Here is an 18,066-nt window from a genome sequence, read left to right as displayed (position 1 = left end):
CCACTTTCTCAAAATCCTCTGGAAGAAGTCCTTTCTTTCAAGCTTATGGGTCTCACTATCTGGTTCTGGGTTTAGATATAGCACTGTATATCATGACATTTCAAAAATGTATTGGGCCTGATATGTTCTCGTGGATCAGGAATTACGTGGCGGATGTATGCACTCCACCGAGTGCTCTTCGAGGTTGTCCTGTTTTCCCCTCTCTCTGCTGTTCCCTTTGTCCTGTTGCATCCTTATCAGTTCATTGTACTTTGTCTCACATGAGCCTCACCTATGTATGCAAAAACAAATTCCCATACTTTTTTTGCCCAAAACTCTTCCCCCAAGAATTTTTTTTTTTAAGTTAACTAAAAATGAAAAGCTGAAATGTCTTGCATCAATAAGTACTCAACCCCCTGAGTCAATGCTTTGTAAAAGTGCCTTTGGCATCAAATACAGTTTTGAGTCTTCTTGGGTTAGGTCAGTATCAGCTTTGCAAGTTTGGATTTGGGGATTTTCTCCCATTCTTCCTTGTAAATTTGTTCACGCTCTGTCAAGTTGGATGGCGAGTGTCGGTGAACAATAATCTTCAAGTCATTCAACAGATTCTCAATGGGATTCAAGTCTGGGCTTTGGCCGGCCCACTTAGGAATTTCACGTTCTTATTCGGAAGCTATTTCAGTGTTGCTTCGGCTGTATGCTTCGGGTCATCGTCCCGTTGAAACGTAAATAGTCACTGCAATCTAAGGTCTTTTGCACTCTGAAGCAGGTTCTCATCAAATATTTGCCTGTATTTAGCTCCATTCATTGTTCCCTCTGTCCTTACAAGTCTTTCAATCTCTGCCACTGAAAAACAACGCCATAGCATGATGCTGCCATCACCATACTTCACAGTAGATGGTATTACACAGGCGACGACCTGTGTTCATTTTCTGCCAGACGTAGTGCTTTGGATTCATGCCAAAGAGTTCATTTTTCGTCTCATCAGACCACAGAATCTTTTGCCTCATGCTCTCAGAGTCTTTCACATGCCTTTTTGCAAACTCCAGGTGTGCAGTCATGTGCCTTTTTCTCAGGAGTGGCTTCTGTCTGGCCACTCTCCCATAAATCCTCGACTTGTGAAGTGCTGCAGAGACTGCTGGCCTTCCGGCAGGTTCTCCCATCTCAGCCAAAGAACTATGTAGTTCTGTCAGAGTGGTCAATGGGTTCTTGGTCACCTCCACCTCCCTAGAAATTTTTTCATACCCTCCTCCAGATCTATGTCTCCTCACAATTCTATCTCTGAGTTCTATTGCATGCTGAGATGGACTTCATTTTGACTACACCTAAATGACCCTCGTGTAACTCACTGACAGCGCCAATGTAATGAAGCAGGAATGACCACCCTCATGCACCACATAACACAACCTTGAGTTAAACACAGCTCGGACACACACGACCCATATGGAGCATATTCTGACGTCGAGGGTAACTCGCGACAATAACACGCATGCTGTGTTGTCAACCTGACAACATAGCATGCACAACACGTGACTAAACGGGATCACGACAAATGGCAGCAGGCACGTCCGCAGCGATTACCGGACCACACTCGATCTGGTTGAAAATGTATGATGTACATCTCAATCTCATCTGTGGGTTCGGCGCCGACCTGAAGAGACGACGGTTGAAACAGGCCATCACAGTTAGCGTGCCGTTCGGAAGCACAAAATTTGATTTCAACCTCATAAGCACTGAGGAAGAGACACCATCTCTGTAGCCGAACAACAGTAGTTCTTGGAATGCCTCTCCGATAACTGAAGTAGCTGATGATCGGTTTTAGGAGGAAATGTGGACCTATCTGATCGCAGAAACTGCGGCAAAATGAAGTGTGTCGCACAGGTTAAGGTTCACTTCACACTGATGAGTGCCTAATTGGAGGTGTACAGAGTGGCTGAGTAGAAGAAACAAAGGTAGTGACGGAATGCAGAAATTTGAAAGCATTGGAAGAAGGAAAGTGAAAGACAGAAATGGAGGCACACCATCGACAGCAGATGCGCACACCATCAAGAGAGTAGAAAATTCGAAAAGATAAAAATCATGAATGAAAAAATAAGAAAGAGCTTGAGAAGATTGATTGTGTGGTCTGCCAGAAGACAGGTGCTTGGCAACGGTGATACTGCTTAAGCTGCTGTCAGACCTTGACGTTTTTGCCAGCGTATGGCAACGTATCAAAATGTATGTAAAACGCTGGTGTACGCTGAACTATTGATGATTTTTTTTCCAGTTTTGGGCATATTCATAACGAGTTGGACGTATGCATAACGTATTAGTAACGTACACAGAACGTTTCGATAACATATAGATAACTTATACCAACGAATGCTTAGCGTGTTGTCGGCGTTCACAACCTATGCCCAACGATAGTCTAACTTATGCATAGCGCGGCAGCGTATCGCCGACGATCACGTGGCGTAGCCTATTAAAAGGCTGCAGCTCGACAATTCAAATCATAACCGCACCAGACATCGAAGTGTCAAGCCGCTGTCACACCTTGACATTTTAGCCAGCGTATGAAAAATTTGCCCAATACGCTGGCACACGTCGAATACGTTATGGGTAAGTTTTGTTTACGTTAAGAGCACGATGAAGCACGCTGGTATACGTCGTAGTACGTCGAGCACGTCGACAAATGAAAATTTTTCGACGTATGCCAGCATATGACGCACACGTTCCGCATACGCTGGCCATAAGTTGTAGGCACGTTATGCGATCATTGACACACGTTACTTGTAAGTTACTCATAAGTCGAAACACGTCGAGGTAATATTTAGCGTACCCGAAACTTATTTCTAACCTATGAGTAACGTGCTTTGAACCTATGTGTAACGTATCTCCAACGCATATTGACGTATGTAGATGTATTTGACGATGGCTGGACGACCACAGAACTTACTGAACGTGTTACTAACTTACAGCTACCGTATAATGGCGTATTGGCAGCGTTTAGGGGAATTGGTATATAAAAATGGGGTTCACACAGGAGGAACCCATCAGTGTTCCAGACTCCATGGTTTTTATATTTTTCTTCGGCATGATGGTGATATTGACACTTCGATTTCTAGTGCGGTTATGATTGAAATCGTTGAGCGGCAGCCTATTAATGATATTATATTATATTATAACCGCACTAGAAATCGAAGTGTCAACATCACCGTCATGCCAAAGAAAAGAAAAAAAAACAAAAAAAAAACATGGAGTCTGCAACACTGATGCTCAGCATGACCTCGACGTGTTTCGACTTATGAGTAACTTACAAGTAACGTGTGTCGACGTGTGTCAACGATCGCATAACGTGCCGACAACACGTTACTCATAGGTTAGAAATAAGTTTCGGGTATGCTAAACATTACGTCGACGTATTTCGACTTATGAGTAACTTACAAGTAACGTGTGTCGACGTGTGTCAATGATTGTGTAACGTGCCTACAACTTATGGCCAGTGTATGCGGAACGTGTGAGTCATACGCTGGCATACGACGAAAATTTTTGAGCATGTTAAAATTTGTCGACGAGCTTGGCGTACTACGACGTATGCCAGCGTACTACGATGTATGCCAGCGTGCTCTTAACGTATACAAAACTTACCCATAACGTATTCGACATGTGCCAGCGTTTTAGACAAATTTTTCATACGTCGGCATACGCTGGCTAAATCTTCAAGGTGTGACAGCGGCTTTAGTGGGTGGTTTGCCATTGCCTTCCCAGCACAAAGTCAGGTCAGGAATTTTTTAATTTGTTCAGGATGCTGCTGATAGCTCGCCTACTCTTCATGTAAGACACCGAGGGATCTCTAACGTCTACCAACAAATGATAGCAGACAGAATACCCACTTAACATCCATTCGAGGGAAGACATAAACATTGATGAATCACCCTACCGTACCTAGGAAACACCTGGATGGCAGTTCGTCGTTGTGTCGGGATTCAAACCCAGGATAAACGGTTAAGATGTGTACTCTAGAGTCTCGGCCATCTTGCCAGCCCCATGAGAAGACATGGATAAGAAAAAGCTTTTTTTGCATTCGGAAAACAGGAAAAAAGAAATTCAGAAAGAACAAAGAAGGAATAAAAGAGGGCCATGTTAAAATAAGGATGAGCCATAAGTTTAGGATTTATTTTGTTTCCAACTCTTTATTTATTTTAACATAAGTACTGAACTGCTGAAAACATGCATGTTCATGTAATCCTTCATATGTGCTGAAAACATGCATGTTCATGTAATCCTTTACATGTGCTGACATGTATGTTCATGTAATCCTTCACATGTGCTGAAACATGTATGTTCATGTAATCCTTCACACGTGCTGAAAACATGTATGTTCATGTAATCCTTCACAAGTGCTGAAAACATGCATGTTCATGTAATCCTTCACATGTGCCGAAAACATGTATGTTCATGTAATCCTTCATATGTGCTGAAAACATGTATGTTCATGTAATCCTTTATATGTGCTGAAAACATGTATGTTCATGTAATCCTTCATATGTGCTGAAAACATGTATGTTCATGTAATCCTTCATATGTGCTGAAAATTATATGTTCATGTAATCCTTCATATGTGCTGAAAACATGTATATTCATGTAATCCTTTATATGTGCTGAAAACATGTATATTCATGTAATCCTTTATATGTGCTGAAAACATGTATGTTCATGGAATCCTTTATATGTGCTGAAAACATGCATGTTCATGTAATCCTTCACATGTGCTGAAAACATGTATGTTCATGTAATCCTTCATACGTGCTGAAAACATGCATGTTCATGTAATCCTTTATATGTGCTGAAAACATATATGTTCATGTAATCCTTCATACGTGCTGAAAACATGCATGTTCATGTAATCCTTTATATGTGCTGAAAACATGTATGTTCATTTAATCCTTCACACGTGCTGAAAACATGCATGTTCATGTAATCCTTTATATGTGCTGAAAACATGCATGTTCATGAAATCCTTTATATGTGCTGAAAACATGCATGTTCATGAAATCCTTTATATGTGCTGAAAACATGCATGTTCATGTAATCCTTTAAATGTGCTGAAAACATGCATGTTCATGTAATCCTTCACATGTGCTGAAAACATGTGTTCATGTAATCCTTCATATGTGTTGAAAACATGTATGTTCATGTCATCCTTTACATGTGCTGAAAACATGCATGTTCATGTAATCCTTTACATGTGCTGAAAACATGCAGTTGGTACAGCCACAGCTTGGCATACTGTATGTCTTTGTCTTTCTGCCAGAGTGACGGATGTCACTGAAATGAGTCATTATCATTGTGCTGCGATCCTGAGCTTAATGCATGTACCTGCAGTTCCTGGCAAATATGAAAGTGTAAAGCAGATCGCTGATTGGTATAAATATAATACAAGGCCAAAGCTGCATTTCCCTGACACGGCGACGTGAGATGCAATCGATCATTGCTTGCATGGTGCCGGCTGCAGTCACGGTGGGACACCGGTCACACATTTATTTATACATCCTGCCGTTTTATCCCTGTACGATCTTGGTCCTGAGATTTCATGCAAGCCAAAGTCGCTTTTCGTTCTGTTTGTTTTAAAGTTGCTTCGGCAATGCCAATGCACATCGTGTATGGCTTACAACACAGTGCCAGTAATGCATTCCATCGCATAGAAGCAGCCTGTCTTTGTGTCTCGCCAAGCTGTCACTTGATGAGTTCTTTATTTTCTTGTCCGTTTGACCCTCGATGTCTGAATTATTGTTTTCCCCTTGAGGCTTGACAGGTGTATGAAAAAGTAAAATAGATAGTTTGCCAAAAGTCAATTTAGCCTTGGTGACGCCATAAGTGCGTTCACCATTGTGGTAATTGTACTGCACTGCAGGGGTTTGATGTGTTTTTTTTTTCTGCATTATTTTCTGATGTTCTTGCTAATGAGGTTGTAAGAAATTAGCTTAATCAGCTCTGATTAGAGTGTTCTCAGCAAACTTTTTTTTTTTTACAGACTCTTGTAACGATTCCATCATCTCGTTGCTTTGCTGAAGTTGCTGATTATGAAGTGTCAACACTTTACCAGAACCACCAGCATGCAACATTGCGAGCTGACGTCTGCATCAACGGTAGCAGTATCACCAGGTGAACACATACTTAAGAAATGATGTCGAATCCCATCTACACGTGCCATTTCATTTGGTGGCGCAGCTGCAATGTTAAGGAATGGTGATAAATGATTGCTTAAAACGAGTAATAGGAATGGGCCACGAGAAAGCCTTGGAGAAGGGGGTTTTCATTTTTACAAACGAACATGACAAACTCGACCTGAGACGAGATGTCAAAATCAACCCAAATCATATTTGCAGTTGTGTTGGCAATATGTTTGGTTTACAATTGAAAGAAGTACTCTGATTGAAACATCTCTTTATTTCAATGAATTGAATTTATTTTCAAGTCTACTAACGGCTAAATGATCAACAAGGATTGGTAGCTATTTCAAAAGCTCCGAGTAATAAATAACACTATCTTTCTGTCATTGTGACTCCTAATGCAATCATAACAAGAAAAAGAGCAATCAAAGATTGCAGACCCTCGCCAGAACTTCTTTTGAGTGGTGCATTTTTATGGGTTTTAGGGTAATATGGCTGCCAACCATGTGACCTATGATATCATATGTGAACCTTTTGTTCGTCATGGACAGGCAGTCATATGTGTGAAGTTTCACCTCGATTTGTTCAGCCACTTCAGAGAAGATTGGCTGCTGAATCACATGACTGATGACGTAGTGAATTTTTTTTTTCTGTGGACCATTTTGTCCCTAGATGACACTCACAAATTTTCATAGTGATCAGATGTACCATTCTACTGCATTCTACATCATAACGAGGGCATTTCTGACCTCATAAAAAACACTTATTCCTCATGAGGAGTACTTGCTGTGTGCCAAGTTTCAGTTTTTTCCTTGGTGCGGTTTCATATATAGAGGTCCAAAGTTTTTCTGTTTTTCAATATGGCTGCCACACCACGTGACCGATGATGTCATAATTATCATTAAAACATTCTACATGAGTAGCCACACCAATGGTGAAACTTTCGTCTCAATCCGACAAGCTGTTGCAGAGAAAAATACGAAAGTTCTGTGCGGTCAAACAAACAAACAGACAGACAGACAAACGGACAAACAAACAAACAAACGGACCCAAATGCAATACCCTCTCCTTTGGCGAGGGTAACTAGAGAGTTCATGAAACACCTTTCTCCATGCAGTCTTGAGAATCAAGGACATGGGCGGGGTCTGCGAGCAGAAAATTTGATTGGTTGTGATGATGTAAAATGCCATATTTTTGTCAAAGTACTGCTAAACTGAAGGGGTTTGAAAGTGCCAAATGGTGAATTTTGTTCCACATTGTTCAAGTATATAATTCAATTGAAATAAAAGAAACATTTTTAAGTTCATAAAAAAAAAATATCTGGAAGTTTACCACCGTTGATGCGGTGTCCTATATACCACCCAATTCAACACGTTACATCAGTTATTCATACCTCTTGTTTGTGTCCTTTATAACATCCTTGAAAACAGTAAGTTTCCTGTTTAGAATGATTTTCAATTTTGTTTCACTGCCAGACAGACAGAGTAAAAAAAATTATCTCACGCATGCACGATCGGGAAGAATTCAGTCAACGTAATACTGCTAAACTACAAGTTGGTTTTCCGATTCATGTTCCGATTCGTTGTCAAAATGTAACGTTCAATTGAAATTAATTTGTTCCTCGATCATAAACTGACATCTGAAGACAAAACGATCGAGAGACATACAAATGAAACAATTGCTTCACCCTGCTTTTCGCTTCGCGTGAACGGGGTAATAACACGTAAATTTATGTGACAGATAAAACAGTTTTATTGATTGTATGTACACCAAACTTGGGCTCATGGAGGAGCAGGCAGGTAATTTGATGGAGGGAAGAAAGGCAATGTACAGTATAACTCTATTTGTGCGATCACAAAGTGATCACCAAGGGTAAGCCTCCCCCGACTGGGAGAGGCTTACCAGCGGTGATCGCCCATGACTTACCCTTGGTCAAATGATGACCATATCGGGTAAAAGAGAAATCAAAATATAGAGTAAGCAGCGCATTTGGCAAAAAAAGCAGACAAAGAAGTTGTCCCTTTGAATGCCAGACAAAGATCAGTGAGAACCAAGGACTGAAATAGGAGAGTAATTTATCATATGCAGCAAATTGAATAAACAGTTTCCTCATGGCAAGGTGCAATTTACAGCTTGAACAAATGAGTTTCTAGGATGCCATTGGGAAACGATTGGTTGAATTGCTTTCAGACATTTCGTGAAAGAGCTAGTGAAGGCGTTTTATCCAAAAGCACTGGAAGATCAAAATGCATCATGGAGGCTGTCTTGGCCAATGTACTTGCCAATTTCACGTCACTGAAGGGGCTCGGAGAAAAAAAAAAGTCCGTGCTAGATCACTTTGTTCTTGGGATGTACACAGGATGTGATTTTATCCTTGAAATATAATTTTGGAGATGGGATGATGTTCTGAGCACAACTTCATTTCCATGAGCATTATTTTGTGCAAGCAGGACAAATAATGCTTCTCACTCGACTGCAGGCAATACATGTTGTGAAGGAAAAAGGAATAAAGGATCATATTTGGAGTAAAACCTACTGATGCTTTTGAGAAACCTACAGGAAAGCGCAATCATTTTTCGTGCACACCCACAAATAGCATGAGCTTTACCGATGCATCTTTACCTTCCTTGCCAAAAGGTTTAACGTAGACCGTATAATCATCATTGCACAATCAATTATATAACAATACATATGCTATCTCATGTCACCAATGAATCATGCACACCTTACCTTCCAGATTACACGTACACTCGTACATAGCATGTTCATTTTGCTTACGATTAAATTGAGCTGTCATTCAAATACAAAGATCGTCATAATGGATTTACCATGTGCTCTGCGGCATCTCCTAACAACCAGTAAATTTTTTAAAATTTATTTATTTGAATACTCCATTACTATTGTTATGAAAATGATTGATGGGTTAATGAGGGATTAGTTATAAATTATTTATCTCTTAATGAATGTGAGTATAAGTGTTATGTAAACCCAGTTAGCAATGACTAGTATGCATTATATAAAACTCCTTGTCACCCGAGCCCCCATGTCTATCTTTTCCCCCTCTTCTCCCTATGTGATTAGCATTCCAAATAATTCCCTTTTTGACAGTTTTCACTTCCCCCACACGTTCTGGGTGAACATGGCCATTCCACATGTGTGAACCGCACACATTCTGATGACATTGCAGCAACAAGTGAGCAACTTTGTTGCCATAATAAGAGCACATGCTCGACCCTCATGAGGTCAGGGGACACCTCACACCAGGAGGTCTGGTAGCCATGGCTACAACATGGAAGTCAGCTGCACTCAGACATCAGGTGGCCATCAAGAGTATAGAGTCGAGGGAGCAGTCATCGGGAAGGACTTGAGTAGAGTGGATCCACGCACACAACCACACCCAGGAGTGAGGAGAGTCGAGAGGAAGGAGGTGGCACCTGGAGCTCCTGAAGAAGGAAAGATGGCAGCAGAGAATCTAACATGCGTGCAGAGCCTGACTCAAGAGCCAATGTTGCACCTATCGACATCCCACAAAAGGGAAGACCATTAAAACCTCTACCTCCTCCATCCTATCTATTATTTTGTTGTCTTGTGTCCTGGAATGAGTCTGCCTGTGATAGGTTTAGTTTTCTTAAGGCTTAGGTAAGGATCAGACTGGCAAGTTTCTGTATCTTCTTTATTCATTGTTTCCTTGCTGTGTCACCATCCTCAAAATTTATTTAACCTGTTATTTTTAAAGTGTATTCACTGTGTATTTTAAGTTGCAGAATTGCCCTCCAGTGTAACTAAATTCCCCTTAAAACCGTACTTGCATGCCAAAACTGCTGCGTGGCCAAATTAATTAATTATAATGACATCTCACTATGGAGTCCCCTCTGCTCGGCGTCCTACAAGTTGATCTCCGGCGGTCTCATGTCACCCATTAGGGAGACAAAGTATTGTTGTGGTTGACGAAATTCGCAAACCACCATTCAGGTCCCGTAGGTGAGATATCTCTGTAAGTATATGTGTAGTTAGCCCAAACCCGTTGTTTAGAGGGAATAAATGTCATTCATTCGGGCTGCGACCCTTTTAGATAGCCGTTTTTCTTTTACTATCTTTATTTTGGACCAACCACCATTACTACCACCACAACCACCACCAACCGCATCTCGACAACCACAGCCACCTTCTCCAGAACCGCCTTCACAACATCCACCTTCTCCACAACCGCTTTCACACACCAACCACCAACCGCAACGCCGCTTCACAACAACAGCAACGCCAACAGCCACGACCTTTACCGTCACAACTCGCCCTCGCAACCATCGCATCACCGCCATTCCCGCGCCGCTTGTGGGCACCGATACTGGACTCGTACAGGGCGCGCACCGAGCAGCGGGTGCAAAAACACCAGCCTTTCCGAGAAATCGGATCAAGAATGATTCACGCCCACTTCTGTTCCGTCCTATCAGCGAGCGGGGGGGGCGATTTGGCCCCGCCTCCAGGCGCGTCGGAGTATAATCGCTATATGCAGATTCGCGGATCAAGAATGATTCACGCCCACTTTTCCTCCGTCCAATGGGGGAGCGTGGCTCCGCCCCCGAGCCGTTCCTGATCCAAAAATCTGCATATGATTTCTCCTGTCGGAATATAAAGCGCCGAGCGCGGGGGGAATTTGGGAGAGTTGAGAAGAGGAAAGAGTTGGAGAGTTGTGGCGGCGGCGAAATCAGTCGAGAGAGTGTCTGTCGGGGTCCGGAGGGGCTGGAGAAGCCAAGAAGCTTTGTGGAGGTCTGCGCTCGTGTCAGAGTCGGGGAGCTGCGGAGAGGGGAGGCCGGGAACGCGGTCGAGGTCGCAGTGGAGTCGCTCGGCGCGGGACCCAAGCCAGCCAGATATCCTCTTTCCCACGAGCATCAACAACCCCCCCCCCCTGTTTCCCCCCGCGCTGAGATAGTGTGAGAAGGGGGCCCCGTTCCCACTCCATTCCAGGCAGTGCCAGCGAGGCCCGCGGAGTCGGGGCGCCGCCGCCATTTTGCGGCTCATCACCAGACGGGTAGGCTCGACGCGGTCTCGGCCCCAGGCCCGTCTGCCCCCTTGTATTTGAGGGTGGCCCCTTTTTCTTTTGGCTTTGGAGTATATGTGTTGTCGGCGCCGTCTGTGAAGTAAAACTGTGTAAGTGTTGCCGTGTGCTCGTGTAGTCGGTAGTAGATCTGCATTGTGTCTCTTTTGTTGCATTTGCTTTTTGTGCATAATTGTCGTGTTACTTTTACATTTGCTTTTGGTGCATAATTGTGGTAATTGTATATGTGTGCTTTCCGTTTGCCGCAGAATAAATGTGCTTTATGTTGAACTGTTTCTCCCGTTTCGCTTCGTCTTTTCTCTAATTGAATCTCCATCTTACTTCACGTAAAGGGTTGGTCGTGGGCTAAATACGCCCGATAATTAATCGGAACCGTCGAGGTTGACGATAACACCGCTCGGTTATCCCGATAGTACGGAATGGGTTGCTTAAAGTGGCCTGTGTCCGAAGTCGACCTGCGGCGAGGTGCGATCGCCCGGTCTACCCTCCGTGTGGGTACTTAGGTAGGTCGAATTTGGCGAACAACCCTATCCCACGCGGGGGGCCGATTGGCACGATCGTGGTGAGGCCGAAAGGCCCACCCGTGACTAGTTCCCGGCGTTAGTCCGAGAGGGTCACGACGAGATTGTCCGTCCGGTGGGCGACGTGCCGCGATTCGAGTTACGTGGCCGCCCGCACGCCGGCGGGCGCGAATCCGCAACATTTGGTGTCAGGAGTGGGATACAAACCCATCCCCCTCCTCGCGGCACTGGTATCAGAGAACGGGAAAACGGGCTCTCCTATCTCCAGCTAAATTCACGGGAATCGGTCCAGGGGTGAGAGGAGCGACCCCCGATTCCCTCCAAATTACGAGCAATTGAAATTAACCCTTTACGAGAAATAAGATGGCGTCTCAAGGCGAGCGGGAGCCGGGGGTATTAGAAATGGATTTAGAATGTGTAGAATCCATGGTCCAGGATGAAAACCCCATGCAGGAAATGTTGGTTGTGCAGGAACACGAACTCCCCCAACTGAACCCAGAGCCCGAAATAGGTGCGGCGGTGGCCGCGGTGTATGACACCTCCCCTCCCCCTCTCCACCAAAACCCTTCCCCGATCCCTGCCGAAACGGCTCACCCAAACGCACCCGACATGACCCAGCTATTCACCATGCTGGCAAAGATGAATGCGGATGCGCAACAAATGAATGCGGAAATGAGAACGAAGATGGATACAAACACAAACGAAATAAAAGGCATGAACGAAAATATGGAAACAAACGCACTCAAAATGAAGGAAGAAATGAAAGAGCTGCGGGGTGAGACACAGAACATGGGCCGAAGCCTGCAGGCGGGCATGAAGGCCGTTACCAGGGAGTTTAAAATGGCGACTCCACGTGTGGGAGGGAGTGCAACGGCTGTCAGGCCCGCGGTGGAGGCGGGTGAAAAAGTAATTCGGGAGACGTGTTGGGCGAGGGTCGTGACGGAAAAAGTGACGGTGACCGAGAGGGAAAAACTAATTGGGGTGACGGAGACGTGCACGAGGGAGATAACAAGGGAAGAGACGGAAATAATAGTTGAGACAAGGGAGATAACAAGGGAAGAGGTGACTGAGTTGGCAGAGACACGGGAGATGGGAACGATAGAGGGAAGACTACACGATGAAGACGGGGATAGAGACGCACACACACACACGGAGGTAGTGGAGGACAATGGGGGTGAGCTCGCGGACTGGGTAGAGACCCGGTGTGAGCAGCTGGATAGCCTCCTCCAGGAACGAGGGGAGGGAGTATGCCCCCTTGAGGCAAATCACGACCAGGTGGGTTCAGTCGTGCTTTGCGAGGTCGAGGGGAGGAGTGCTGCGAACGGGTGCACGGAGAGCCTGGGGGGTATAGAGGCCCCGGAGACCCTTGTGGGGACACGAATCCCCAGTGTGGTTGTCCCGGTGTGTGTGGTGTCGAGGTGTGTGCTCACGAGTGTGGCGAAATGCGTGCTGCAACGCACGCATAGCGCGGGTGCAAGGGCGTGTGTGAGAGCGACCGGGTGGGTGACAAAGACCCCGTGTGTGGAAGCGACCCTGTGTGTGAGTGGTGTGGTGGTAAGTGTGCAGAAGGGCGTGCTTCCCAGCGCGCCGTGTGTGAGTGAAACACCGCGGTTGAGTGCCCCCGCGTGTGTGAGTGAGGCACGGTGTATGAGTGAGGAAACGCGGATGAGTGCCCCCGCGTGTGTGAGTGAGGCACGGTGTATGAGTGAGGCACCGCGGATGAGTGCCCCCGCGTGTGTGAGTGGTATGGTTTGTGTGAGGGAAATGGCACGAGTGAGTGGAAGGCCGCGAGTGAGTGGAGCCACGTGTGCGAGGGAGGTGGCATGCGTGAGTGAACGGCCGAGTGCAAGGGAGACCGTGTGTTTGAGAGAGCGGTATGTGAGGGAGATGTCAGTCAGCATGTGTGAGCATGCAACCGCGTCTCCCGGTGTGAGTGTAATGGAATGGAGTGTTAGCGTCGTAACACGCAGGTGTGCGTGGGTCGAATGGAGACGACAACGACAATTGAGAGACAAAAGCCGGGTAACGGCTGTAGCTGTTTCGAGGACCGTGCCGGGTTCACCCAGCAGCGAGCGCGAGGTCCGTGCTGTGCAACGCACGAGGCCCCCACGTGCTCGCTTACGAGAGTGAAGTCCCGGTCCGGAAACGCCAGCGGTGGATTTGCCGATCCCGCGGACGGACAAAGTTTAGGCAGGATTACGGATTTGGACCGGATGGGTTCTCCACGCGGGCGTGTGTGTTAAGCTCCAACGGGCAAAGCACATGTGTTCGCGTGGGGAACCCCTCGAGACGTGGGGCTTGTGTTTTTTTTATGCGCACGGTGACGTCATGGCTGCACGTGGGGTTGGAATCCGGCAGGAGGGGTATCCCTGCCGGATGGTACCGTCCAAGGAGGGACAAGGTACACGTGCAGCTGCATGACGTCACGGGCAGGTGCAAAGTGCGCGAGCTGTGAGTTGCCGCGCTGGTGCTGCGCATGTGGAAAAAAAAAAGAAAAAAAAAAAGCAAGCCTCACTTTCGGGTGAACAGGATTCCCAGGCAAGGGGTGGATGATCTCCTTGGCCTGGGCACAGGATGAAACTAGTTAGGGGGAAGGGTTAGCTTAGCTAGACCGACTTCATGGGGCAGGGGTAAGTCCTCATGGAGTCCGTGGAATGGATGAGTTAGAGGGATTGTAGCGAGATTTAGGTTGGGAAATTGATTAATGGGATTATTTGGAGACAGTGACAGACTTGTGGATGTGTAGCGGGGACGTAGCTTAGCTACGTAGTGTTAAAAGGAACGTGCTGTAGTTTAAGGGACGACGTGGGAGCACGAGTTAGTTAGGGGAAGTAGTTAGAACGATGGCAGAGTTCAGTGGTGTGTGTGTTGAAGAGTTGGTGAGTTGTGTTGTGCTTGGTGAGTGAGTGAGGCCAGCGGGTCTGTGTGAGTGGAGCGAATGGGGAATGCATGGTGCGATGAGTGATTGGGGGGAGGAGTGACTCCCGCCCAAGGGACCCCGGGGTCAGTGTAGACTGAGTTAGGGGGTTAGTTAAATTGAAAAATGGAGGTCGTTTTGTTGTTGGTGTGAATGTAGGCTCGAAACCCGTTTGGAGGGGTGCAGGAGCCCTGTTGACAGGCTGGGAGCATGGCTGCGAAAGGTGAGTATCGCTGAGTGGGTACCCCGGGCACCAAGCTAGTCGGCCGTAGTAGGCCAAGGGCCCATGGGGGGCCGGGATAGCGTAGTGGGCACGGGTGCGTCTGCTTGGTGCGGGGGCCCGGGGCACCATGAGCCGCGTGGGCAGAGTTGTGGGCACGGGTGACCCTCGGAAAGGGGCCCGGGAAGCCAGCCTGCCACGTGTGCATTTCAGGGGAGGTGCCATGGGGGGCACTCCCCGGTGTTTAGGGAGCTGGAAGGCTCGGAGGCAGTGTAGTGCCCGGGGGTGCCATAGCGGGAGATTCGGCAGAGGGTCGTGCCTGCCAAAGGGAGCCACGCGTCCCAGCCATGAGACCGTGTGAGGGCACGGAGAGAAAATTGGGGGGCGAGGCCCGAAATTGTAAGGACACTAACACAGGCGACGGGAATCTGGGTTTATAGAACCAATAGTTTAAGTGAGAGGCGCTTGTTGAAAGCCCCGGGGTAGTTTAACAGTTAAATGGATAGGGTAGAATAGGAAGTGTACCCCTCCGCACCATCCATCCCCTCGCTCTCGTTGTGGGCCGCTGGACCCACTTTGTGTTATAGATCGCTGAACTCTGGGGAGGCCATTCTGAGGCTTCGTTGGGCCTCGACACAGGACGCTAGCTCTCCCTTGTTCCCCTCCGGGAAGGGAATGTAGGGGTTGGGAGTAGGCTAGGTGACAGGATAGGTTAGCCGAACAAGGACAGTACAGGGGGTTAGGGGACGATTTATAGTGGGGAAGTAAAAATAAAAAAATAAGTTGGGGCTAAATTGGGGTTTGACAAATTAAGGGAGTGGGTATAGACAGTGACAGGCAAAGGCGATAGGTTGGGAGGGAGACCGTAGAGTAGGTCCGAGCCCGCCTTCCAAGTGGCCAGCACCACCGCACTCCCTCCACCAACCTCCACTGAACGGCGAAGGCTGGCCAGCTTCATCGGCAGCTGTTGTTTTGCTGCAAGGCCTGTGCCGGCTGGATCGGCTGCAGCTGCTGTGCTGCAAGGCCTGTACCAGCCGGATCGTCTGCAGCTGTTTTCTGCAAGGCCTTTGCCGGCCAGTTCATCTGCCGTCTGTGTTTGCCTGCAGCGGCCTTGTTCTGCAGGCTGTGTTTGCCTGATCACCTTTGCCATGCCATGCCCACTGCCCCTGTTCACCAGCCCCGTTCAATTTTTGCTTTGCCCCCCCCCCCCTGTTCATTGCCATGTGCGCCAGGATCAGAAAGCAACAGTTTGCAAGCTGCGAGAACTGCCCTGTTGGCAGCTACAACACGGGCCTGCAGTGGCGGCCCGTGCACCGTGTTTGTGTCCATCCATTCATCCATCCATTCGTTGTGTTCATTGCGTGTGCCACTTGAGCTGGCACGGAGACTGCATTTGTGCAGCCCATGCACCGTTGTGGTTCACTGCGTTCAGTTCAAAAGGGAAGGCCTTGGACTGCGTGTGAGCAGCCGGCCACGTTCCCTGTCACCTGCATTGTTTGAGCCAGAGACTGCATGCGAGCAGCCTGGCTCCCTGCTAACTGCTTTCTTTTTGCAGAGTTCATTGATCCTGGGCCATGGTTTAGTGTAAAATTTGTAAGTTAAGGTTAAGATGTACTGTACATATGAGTGCGCCCCCGGAATGTCTGTCTTAGCGCCGGCAATTTTATTTAAGTCGTCCGTTTGAGTGGGTTTGTTTAGGTAGTTACTCAGCCCTCAGGTTATTTATTTTGGGGACACGAATACCATGAATGTCGCACTCAGGGATCCGTAGGTAAAATGTACTAGGGGAGAACTACACATGATGGCACACGAAAATTTGATGACTCGGGACGAGTCTGTAAAAAGGGGAGGGGGTAGTGTTGTGGTTGACGAAATTCGCAAACCACCATTCAGGTCCCGTAGGTGAGATATCTCTGTAAGTATATGTGTAGTTAGCCCAAACCCGTTGTTTAGAGGGAATAAATGTCATTCATTCGGGCTGCGACCCTTTTAGATAGCCGTTTTTCTTTTACTATCTTTATTTTGGACCAACCACCATTACTACCACCACAACCACCACCAACCGCATCTCGACAACCACAGCCACCTTCTCCAGAACTGCCTTCACAACATCCACCTTCTCCACAACCGCTTTCACACACCAACCACCAACTGCAACGCCGCTTCACAACAACAGCAACGCCAACAGCCACGACCTTTACCGTCACAACTCGCCCTCGCAACCATCGCATCACCGCCATTCCCGCGCCGCTTGTGGGCACCGATACTGGACTCGTACAGAGCGCGCACCGAGCAGCGGGTGCAAATACACCAGCCTTTCCAAGAAATCGGATCAAGAATGATTCACGCCCACTTCTGTTCCGTCCTATCAGCGAGCGGGGGGCGATTTGGCCCCTCCTCCAGGCGCGTCGGAGTATAATCGCTATATGCAGATTCACGGATCAAGAATGATTCACGCCCACTTTTCCTCCGTCCAATGGGGGAGCGTGGCTCCGCCCCCGAGACGTTCCTGATCCAAAAATCTGCATATGATTTCTCCTGTCGGACTATAAAGCGCCGAGCGCGGGGCGAATTTGGGAGAGTTGAGAAGAGGAAAGAGTTGGAGAGTTGTGGCGGCGGCGAAATCAGTCGAGAGAGTGTCTGTCGGGGTCCGGAGAGGCTGGAGAAGCCAAGAAGCTTTGTGGAGGTCTGCGCTCGTGTCAGAGTCGGGGAGCTGCGGAGAGGGGAGGCCGGGAACGCGGTCGAGGTCGCAGTGGAGTCGCTCGTCGCGGGACCCAAGCCAGCCAGATATCCTCTTTCCCCCGAGCATCAACAACCCCCCCACCTGTTTCCCCCCGTGCTGAGATGGTGAGAAGGGGGCCCCGTTCCCACCCCATTCCAGGCAGTGCCAGCATGGCCCGCAGAGTCGGGGCGCCGCCGCCATTTTGCGGCTCATCACCAGACGGGTAGGCTCGACGCGGTCTCGGCCCCAGGCCCGTCTGCCCCCTTGTATTTGAGGGTGGCCCCTTTTTCTTTTGGCTTTGGAGTATATGTGTTGTCGGCGCCGTCTGTGAAGTAAAACTGTGTAAGTGTTGCCGTGTGCTCGCGTAGTTGGTAGTAGATCTGCATTGTGTCTCTTTTGTTGCATTTGCTTTTTGTGCATAATTGTCGTGTTACTTTTACATTTGCTTTTGGTGCATAATTGTGGTAATTGTATATGTGTGCTTTCCGTTTGCCGCAGA

At 47.5% G+C, this 18,066-nt stretch overlaps 1 long non-coding RNA gene across 1 annotated transcript in view; it reads left to right on the top strand.

The window, feature by feature from the left end:
• LOC147016504 (uncharacterized) overlaps positions 1-18,066 on the top strand; it is a 58,573-nt gene that overhangs the window by 18,150 nt on the left and 22,357 nt on the right. The window contains exon 2 of the long non-coding RNA XR_015049669.1: positions 5,993-6,123. This is a non-coding gene — a long non-coding RNA (uncharacterized LOC147016504). The remainder of the gene's footprint in view (positions 1-5,992; positions 6,124-18,066) is intronic.

This window comes from Eptatretus burgeri, chromosome 11 (genome assembly GCF_056783735.1).
Source record: "Eptatretus burgeri isolate ZD-2024b chromosome 11, Ebu_testis_v1, whole genome shotgun sequence".
Classification (NCBI taxonomy): Eukaryota; Metazoa; Chordata; class Myxini; order Myxiniformes; family Myxinidae; genus Eptatretus; species Eptatretus burgeri.
The sequence above is the reverse complement of the archived record's forward strand: the minus strand, read 5'-3'. Positions and strand labels throughout refer to the sequence as shown.